The sequence below is a fragment of the Canis aureus genome, chromosome 6, assembly GCF_053574225.1.
Source record: "Canis aureus isolate CA01 chromosome 6, VMU_Caureus_v.1.0, whole genome shotgun sequence".
Lineage (NCBI taxonomy): Eukaryota > Metazoa > Chordata > Mammalia > Carnivora > Canidae > Canis > Canis aureus.
In genome coordinates this window covers 51,298,301-51,307,662 of record NC_135616.1, presented here as the reverse complement: position 1 = coordinate 51,307,662, position 9,362 = coordinate 51,298,301, and positions in this window count along the sequence as shown.

The following is a 9,362-nucleotide window of genomic DNA, read 5'->3' as shown; positions in this document are numbered from 1 at the left end:
CTTGCTTCAGTTATTCCTAGAAGCATTTTTGAGGGAAGAGAAATATGACTTGAGAAGGGAGGAGTGAAGAATGCCTTATTTCATTGCCATTGGCCTCTTTCACCTCATCCCTGCAAGAAAATGCTGATTCAGCACCCACATGGATGCAGCAGTCCCTGTGCTGGGCTCAGCACACACAAGCGTGTCCCTGCTTTCAGCTGGCTAGTCATCCAGCTCACCAGAGAGCAGCTGCTTGGATATCCCCAGATAATGATAAGTCAGAAAAACCAGAGTTTCTGAGGTATGCCTTGATCTGAATTTGATGTCTTGGGAGACATAGGACAAAAAGAAGTTGTCCCTTGCTCTTATAGGTATTTATAGGGTCAAAGGCTGAAAGGGACATTGGGGAGCACTTGATCCTGTCTCCTGATTTCAGTCAACAGACAGCTGATAAATATTTGTTGAATATCATCAATGTACCAGGCACAGTATTATGCCCTGCAGAAACAACAGTGAGTAAACCCAGGCACAGAACTCACTCTACTGGAGCGTATATAGTTCAATAGGAGATATCAGATCTTATCCAAAAATTACAAAAATAAATATGAACTTGTGAAGGTGATGAAGGCTGTGAAGAAAGTGCACACCGCATCATGGGAGTGAGATGGGAATCTCCTGAGTCTAGGTGCTCAAGAGATTTTCTCAGGAAGTAGACTCAAGTTGGGGTCTAACAGGAGAAGCTCTGCAGAAGCAGGCAGGAGAGAAGAGCATCCTGGGCAGTGGGAGCCAACAAGCTCACTGTGGACTCGCAGGCCAGTCCCTCTCCAGGCCTGCAGCAGTCAGTGAGAAGCGGCCAAGAATCTTGCAGTCTCTCTCTCTGTGATTCTGATACAATCCTGAGAGAGCCCTCATTTTGGGAGCACAAGCTCTGTGTTCAAACGGACTTGGGTGACCTCAGGCAAGTTCCCCTCTAAAACTGTGGTAAGGCGTCCCTGAAAGAGTATGAAGATGACATCCAGTATAGTAAGTATAAACATTCTGCACAGACATGCCCCTGTAAGTATTCAGGTCAGCCAGGTGTCATTTTCCTGTGCTCCGGAAGGTCATCAAGGAGAGACTGCCTAATGAGGAAGCCTGACACACACACACATAAGGACAAACCAAAGGAAGGGACAATGTGTTGTCAGTACAAGACTTATCTCTGACTTCCTGAAAGGAACAGGTTGCAAAGGTGGGCATTTGGATAAAGTGTTGTAAGAGTTGAGGATGGAAAGACCATGGGCGGAAGTCAGACTGGCTTCACACTGAAGAAGGAACCATACCAATGCTTCCTGACATCACCTAGCTGGTGAGAACATTCTCCTCCCTGTGAGTAGCTAACAACAACAGCAGCTGGAGACAGATGTCCAGTGCTGGGAACAGTAGTACTCTTTCAGGATTTTCCTTGTATTGAATCCAGCCCATTATCACTTACACCAGTCAGGTCTCAGCAGGAAGCAGCTGCACACTCCAGAAGGATGACTGGAGAGAATTTGTGAAAGGACTGTGTACAAAGATGGGAGAATGGTTCAGGTGGAACATCTTGGGTCCAGAAATGGCTAGAAACTGCTAAACACCACTCCAGGGTGAGGAGATGATGTTACTGGAACCTAGCCTTGGAAGAGGGACCAGCCAGTGGAAGCCAAGGCTTCATGGAGAGAAACCCAGGCATTGCTGACTAGGGCTTGGCAGGCAGGGAGCCAGGAGAGTTAATAATTTGACCTTCTCCTCTCATCCTTTAACATTTCACTGTACCTCCCATTGGCCAAATCCCACCAGGAACCAGAGCACAAGAGGCACATCCATCCAGCACATAAATCTTCCCAAACACAGTGTAGAAAAGAGATCCAGAAAGTGAAATAGAAAATATGTAGCTCATCTTGCAAAATGATAATTCTTTTTTTTTGAGTACCTGACTCTGTTCAAGCACTTTCCATGTATTGTCTTATTTAATTTTCATGATAGATGAAAAGTAATGTGTGTGCATTTCTGTATGACTGCATGTATGTACACACACACACACACACACACACACACACACACACTGCGGGGCTTTTGCAGCAGCAGGAATGCTGCAGCTCTATGTGTGCTTCTGCTTAGGTGAAGCCAGCCCATGGTTGAAGAGAGTTGGGTTATTTGGGTAGGTGTTAAAACTGCAGCACTTAAAAAACTGGGATAGAAAATGAATGTCCTTAGCTCAGCTGCAGGCTGTTGCTGGGGATGGGAGGAGGGCGGAGCTGCAGGTCTCAGTTATGCCCTGTCACTGTCTGCGTGGTGCTGAGCAGGACACAGTCTGGGCTGTACAAAATCAGGATTACAGTGCAGAGCTCTCAACACTGCGCATGTGCCCCAGGGCTGGCAGCACACGTGGACCTGGACCAGTAGCTAGGTACTTGGCAGAGGAGACTTGCCCGGCTCTGCCTCATACTTGGGAAGAATACAAAATCAGAAGCATTCTCAGGGAATGAAAATGCACCTTAGCCTATGGTTCCAGACTTTGGAATGCATAAAGGTCCCAGAGGAGAGCTCACGCAGATTCCAGGGCCCAGCCTGCAGGGATTCTGCTTCAGCAGGGCTGACTTTAGCACATCTTTCCCTGACTGTGATGCTGCAGGCTGTGGACCTCACTCAAAAATGCTGATTTGGGGTGGGTGTGTGTCCTTAGGCCTGGGAGTGGGCTTCCTCTGTGACCATGTCCAGCACTCAAAGCTAGAGGCAAATGGAAGTACAAGTGTCTAGTTGCCGCAATGGAGGCAAGAGTGTGGATCTTAGAGGGTAGCCAGGCATGATCAGAGGAAGCAGCAGATGGGAACAGTACCTGGGGAAACACCTGGCAAAGAGTGGAAATACCGTCTCCTCTGGAGAGGAAGGGCACTTCAGGAAGGCTATCCCTGCTGCTCAAACCCAGCCCCATAGCCTTCAGAATGGTCAGAGGGAAGGGCTTGGTAAATGTGTCTAACTGGATCTTCCAAAGCACTCTAGAATGGGTCACCCTGCTTCTGTGCAAGTCAGGTTCACGAGTCCCTGCCTAGTCCTCTAGAGCCCTGAGAAACATGGCAGGGCTTCCTGGGATGGTCAGAGTGATGTAGGGTACTTCAGGATCCTCAGTTTGGAGCAGGGAGACACGAGTTTATTATACCCCCATGCTATCACCCAGTATGTCTGTAGTTTTGGGCATGATACTACCTCTCAGAGCCTCCCTTTCAAAATTGGTAAGAGAAGTAATGAAGCCAGCTTTACCACCTCCATCAATGCAGAGATGAACTGATTCATGTTGGAGCGCTGCAAGTAGAAGAGAATAAATATGTACCAGGTGCCTCCAACCTGCTAGATGGCATGGCTTATATACCCAGGTCTGAGCATTTATAAAGCCAATTTGAAACTCGAGACTTTGGCTTGGAATATTACTTAAGATCTCCTTCTCCACCATGAAGGCTCCTCCTTCTGCCTGCCACTCCCAGGCCTCCTGAATTCTCCTTCCTCATGCCCTGCTTTTAGTGCCCAGTCCCGTCCTCCTGACATATGCAGACTCACTGTCTCCGTGACTTCTGCCATCCGCACTCATCTGTGTGGAGTAGTGGAGCCCCTGAGTGGTTGAAACAGCACATTCCTAGCTTCACCTTTCCCAAACAAATTCCTCCCGGCATTCATGTGCTCAGGAATATTCAGCTGCCTGCTGAGCCAGGTGCTCATTACACCTATTTGCATGATGAGCCCCTCTGCTCCGGTGTCTAGTGTTTCTCCGAGGTGATAATGACAACCTACATTTGCGGCAAGCTTTACAATTCATAAAGGCTTTACAAGTCCATTATTTGGTATGATTCTCACAGCAATCTCATGGCAGTGAGAGGGGCAGGTACTGTGATTTTCCTGCATCTTACAGATGATCAAACAGGTTTTCTCTAACTCAGTGGCTCTCAACCAGAGGTGATTTTGTCCCCCAGGAAATATTTGGCAATGTCTGCAGGCATTCTTGGTTGTCACGTCACAGGGAAGGGTGATGCTGCTGGCGCGTAGTGAGTGGATAGAATGCTGTTCAGCATCCTACAGCTTTTAGGACAACAAAGAATTATCTGGCCCAAAGCATCAGGAGTGTCAAAGTCAGGAAACTCTGGTTTAATGTCATTTAGTTTACTTGTAGAACCAGGATTTGGACTCACATATTTGGATGCCAGGCATCTCCACTCATCTGCCACTGCCCTAAAGTCCTGCTATAACCATTTGGTACTTGGGATAATAAAATCACCTCACTAAAAGAAACAGACTGATGAAGTCAAGCCCCCTTTGTGTCTTGTGTCAGCTTTAAAAATTGGGATGAGTTACCAATCCTCTCTCAACCTCATTTTCCTAAATCATAAAATGGCTATGCTAGAACTGTGGGAAGACTAACTCATCAATCACAAGTAAAGCACATAGCAGAGTAACTAGCACACAGTAGGTGCACTGTGTTCTACCCCTCCCAATCTTCCCTCTTCATTCCCCTTAACTTTGACTCTTACTCTTTCTCCTGCTGTCTCCAATACCAGCACTTTTTACCTCTCTGGTAGCTCTCAGGACCGACCTCAAATGGCATAACGGTGGGTCCCACAACAGATCTTAGGAAAACAATGGATCATGCAAACAGTGCCAAGCTTGAGGGACAAGAGGACAGCCTGCGTATGCAGAGGCTATTTAAGACCTTCCTCAGCTAAACTCTGAAGCTGAGAAATGTTCTTTTTAGGGGAGAGAACATGGTTGGTTTGGCAGACACATGGCATGGAAATCCTCACAGTGTGTGTATGTATGAAGACCCTGTACATAGAGATGCAGTTAAATCCTGATTTTTAAAAAGATTTTATTTATTTATTCATGAGAGAAACAGAGAGAGAGGCAGAGACATGGGCAGAGGGAGAAGCAGGCTCCCTGTAAGGAGCCCGATGTGAGACTGGATCCTGGACCCTGGGATCATGCCCTCAGTCAAAAACAGATGCTCAACCACTAAGCCACCCAGGCATCCCTGCCCTAAATCCTGATTATAGACAGTAGGGAAAGGAGAAAAAAGAAAACGTGCAAAAATGGAATCTTCCTGTAATTTCCAGCCAATATTTCAGGCTAAGCATCTGCTCATCTGGGGCTACCAACTTCATCCAAGCACTGCAGTGAGCCATGCCTTCTGCCTTTCCCATAGCTTATCCATGGAGCCAACAGGTCATACCCAGGATACTGCAGTGAATTCAGTCTGCTCGAGAGTGACACCATGAGTGTAGATCATTTTTCCTGCCAACATGCGACAAGGTCTGTTTCAATTCAGAGAGCATAAAAATAACTCACTCAGAGGGTTAAGTTGATTCTATGGTCATTCTGGGGGCTCCCCATTGAGATCAGGCCAGATTGGAGTCAATCCAGACCCCAAAAGTGTCACCAGAGAGGCTGTGGCTTTCTATAGCTCTCAGAAGAATCTTCACCAATAAGAGTATTGGTGAAGATGTAAAGAAACTGGAACCTTCACACACTGCTGGTAAGGATATAAAATGGCTCAGCTGTTTTGGAAATCAGACTGACAGTTCCTTAAAAAGTTAAACATGAGTTACCACATACCCCCACAATTCCACCCCTGGGTATATATCCAAGAGAGATGAAAACCTATTGTCTCTCAAAAACTTGTATATGAATGTTCATAATAGCCAAAGGTGGGAACAACCCAAATGTCCATCAAGTTATGAATGGATAAATAACATGTGGTATATCCACACAATGGAATATTGTTTGGCAACAAAAAGAAACGAAGTCCTGATACATGTTACAACATGGATGAACATTGAAAACAGTTACACTAAGTGGCTGACCAGTCACAAAAGATCAGATGCTTCTATTTATATAAAATGTCCAGATTAGACACATCCATAGAGACAGAATGTAGATTAGTGGTTACCCAGGGAGGGAAGAATGGGGAGTCATTGCTAATGGGTACAAGAATGTCCGGATTAGACACATCCATAGAGACAGAATGTAGATTAGTGGTTACCCAGGGTGGGGAGAAATGAGGAGTCATTGCTAATGGGTATAAGATTTCTTGTTGGGTAACAAAAAGGTTCTAAAATGGATTGTGGTAACAGTGGTCCAATGTGAATACACTAAAAGCCATTTAATTAAATGCCTTAACTGATTAATCCTGTGGTATGTGAATTATATCTCAACAAAGCTGTTAGAAGGAGGAAGAAGAGGAAGAGAGGAAAAAGAAAAAGAAGAATCATCCAGGCTTTGGAATGGTTATTGGCCGAGTCTCTCCAAAACATCTCAGGTTCATTACTACTAGGAAATGAGATAGTTCAGTGATTACTGTGTGGGATCTGGAATAAAATGAATGATTTGGAGTCAGATAGACCTTGTATCACTCAATTTCTCCTTACCAAGTGACTCCCAGAATTTGGGTAGAGTTTTCTGAGATATCTTCCATGTGATGGTTCTCATTTCATTGTGCATCAGATTACCCGGAGGGCTTGTTGAAATGGGATTGCCGGTCCCCTCACCCTCCCACACACACACACCAGGATTCATTAGGTCTGGGGTGGGGCCAGAAAATGCATTTCTAACAAGTTCCCAGGTGATGCTGATGGTTCTAGAGCCACACTTCGCTGATTTAATATTTAGTTCTTGAAAGTCTTCAGATTATTGAGCACATGTTGTCAATAACAGCAGAAATCCATAGTGCAAATTAGTTGTGTGTGTGTGTTCATGTAAATAACCTCATAAATATGTGGCAATTCGTTCCAAGTGTCGATTTATACCTAGTGACAGCAGTCTTGTTGAAATAAGGAAAGAACTCATGGAAGTGAATCAAAAATCCTGAAGGTCCTAACCTCCCAGCTCTAGGAATCTAAGCCAAAACACTAGCTGGCCACAGTTTCCTCATCTGTGAAAAAGGAACCTCAATATGGCCTCACTAATATAAGTTATAAGATTGTGAGAAAGATAACAAGATTCTCTAGTTGAATGAATGGTAAAGTGCACATGTGTTAAACAGATTCCAAATGTCCACTCAGGAAAGCCATTCTCTGTGAGGCTTCCAGCAACTCTCTCAAACCCCTCAGCAGTTTCTGGAATTCCCTAAGACATTGCATAAGTTGGGATGCTTTTAGCTCTAAGTAACAGGAATCTACATCCAAACTGGCCTAAACTATCAAGATGTTTACTTCTGCACATTACAGAGAGTCCAGTCATGGCATCTTGAAGCTGTAAGACAAAAGAGGTCTGCCCAGAACAGGTAACAGGCAAGGCCTGGAAATGTTTGGAAAATGAATGTACAATAAAGATAAGTGCTTCAATGACTTGCATTGTCTCTGGAAGTTCTTTAAGGTTTAGGATTACTCATACACCATACCCAGAATACGGGATAGAACTCATGAGCATCATAATGCTATAATTTAAAGCCTACATGCGAAAGGGATGGAGAAAAATCAATCAATCAATCAATCAACCAATCCTCTATAGTAGTGGTTCTCAACATTGGCTGTATGTGAGAATCATACAAGAAGGTTTCACAACCTGCTCAAAATCTTCTGGTCTGAAAGGTCTGGGATGAGGCTCAGACATTTATGTTTTTCAAAAGCTCCCCAGGTAATCCTTAAATGGTAATTTTTGATGGAGGTGAGAATGATTGCTCCAGCATATTAAAAATCAAAGTTACCTGAAGCTTGAAGGACACTAGTTGCCAGCGGTGGGGAGTTACTTAGGGAAAAAGTGGAAGAAGATGATCCTAAAAGCAAAACTGAGTCTCATTTAACTTTTCAGTCCAGAGCCTCTTTCCCTCCCTTTGGTAACCATAATCTCAGAGCAAAATGCACGCCCAAACACACATACACATGCATGCACATACACATTTGCTTTCTTCCCATGTGTGACTTTCTTTCTTCTTCAAGGTTACCTTGATTAATCTAGACTGAATGCCATCTGGTAAACATGCTATAGGTTGGACAAGGCATGAGATTTACAGCGTGATTTCTTTTTCTCTAGCTTCACGTTCCTTTCGGAAAGTGGTTCTTAAACTTGATTTGAATAAGAATCATCTAGAAAAAAAATTTTTCTAACTGTAGGTACATGGGCACCTGCTGTGAAGTTATGATTTAATAGGTTCTGGAGTAAACTCCAAGAATCTGCATTTTAATAAGCTTTGCAGGGGCCTAGGAGATAATTGGTCTATAACCACAATTTAAAGAAACTTAAGGACAACCCTGATGAAAAATGAGAAATACTATGCACTTAGGAGACACTCAAGGGGCTCAAAAAATATGAACAGCTAAATCACCAAAGAAGACATATGATGGCCAATAAACACATGGAAAAATGCTCAAAATCATTAGTCATTTGGGAACTGCAAATCAAAACCTCACTGATTTACCTATAGAAACCTAATACCCTATTAAAATCGTTAAAATTAAAAAAAAGAAAGAAAGAAATGGCAATTTTCTGGTAGGGATGCACAGTGGTTCAACCATGTTAGAAATCAGGTAGTTTCTTATAAATTTAAGTGTATACTTAACCTTACGATCCAGCAATCCCATTTGGGTATTTGCCCAAGTGAAATAAAAATATATTCACACACAAAAAACCTGTGTGAACACTTGGGTGTTCATGTCAGCTTTTTTCACAATTACCAAAAACTGGGGGGAAAAATGTCTTTCAACTGGTAAATGTATAAAGAGCCTGTAGTATATAGTCATACCATAAATACCACTCAATAGTATGAGGAAACCAACTACTGACACACACAGCAATGTGGGCTAGTCTTGAAAGCATTATTCTAAGGGAAAGGAGTCAGGCTCAATAGACTACTTACGTATGATTCCATTTACTCGAACATTCTGGAAATAGCAAAACTATAGTGATAGAAAATAGAACAGGGATTAGCAGGAACAAGGGTTGGGGAAGATTCGACTACTAAGGGGCATAAAGGGGATTTGAGGGGTTAATGGACCTGTTCTACATCTCAATTATGGCACTGGTTAAATGACTATATGCTAAATATTTTAAAAGATGAATTGTGTTATCTGTACATTATAGTTAAATAAAAAGAAAACCCCAACATGGAGGGGAAAAACCACAAAGGATAAATTCAACTTATTCAGATTAAACTCATTATATACGTGAGAGCAGAGCACAGTTTGTAGACGTAGCTAGGTCCAATTTCAGCAGCCTAGGAGGATGCTCAAGTGCAGAGATAGTGCCTAACTTCTCTCCCTATGGGCCAACAGCACTTCCATGTGTGGCAATAATTCACAGAGTAGCCTTGCAAACTGGCATGCCACGTGTACACTCAGAGTCAAAAGACATGAGGCTGAGAACTTAAAAGAAACCAGGCATCTAAA